The sequence below is a fragment of the Suricata suricatta genome, chromosome 1, assembly GCF_006229205.1.
Source record: "Suricata suricatta isolate VVHF042 chromosome 1, meerkat_22Aug2017_6uvM2_HiC, whole genome shotgun sequence".
NCBI lineage: Eukaryota > Metazoa > Chordata > Mammalia > Carnivora > Herpestidae > Suricata > Suricata suricatta.
Window position 1 is genome coordinate 46,806,999 of NC_043700.1, and position 527 is coordinate 46,807,525.

Sequence of the window (527 nt, forward strand, 5' to 3'; positions counted from 1 at the left end):
ACCCTCCATGAACCCATTAACACCTGGCCCACCGATTTGTCCAGGTCTTGACTACCACAGGACACAAGTTACTGGACCACGACGGGGAAATAACAGGGCACGTGTGATAAGTATGAGAAAGTGAGTCTGGCTTTCCACTGACTGGTTTCAATGGGCGATTTCAGAGCTACCCCACACATCACATGATACAAAAATCAAGGGGGAATGAAACACGGAGTCTGTTTGGGACTAACACTGCCCATGACATTCAAATGATTTCTTTTGTTTTCTCTAAAAGAGTTTGTTTTTTAAATTTTTTAAGTGTTTTTCTATTTTGTTTTTGAGAGACAGACAGAGACAGAGCATGAATCGGGGAGGGGCAGGAGAGAGGGAGACACAGAATCTGAAGTAGGCTCCAGGCTCTGAGCTGTCGGCACAGAGCTTGATGTGGGGCTCGAGTTCACAAACTGCAAGATCATGACCTGAACCTGATGTAGGAGCTTAACTGACTGAGCCACCCAGGCACCCCCTAGCCACTGTTTTTTTTT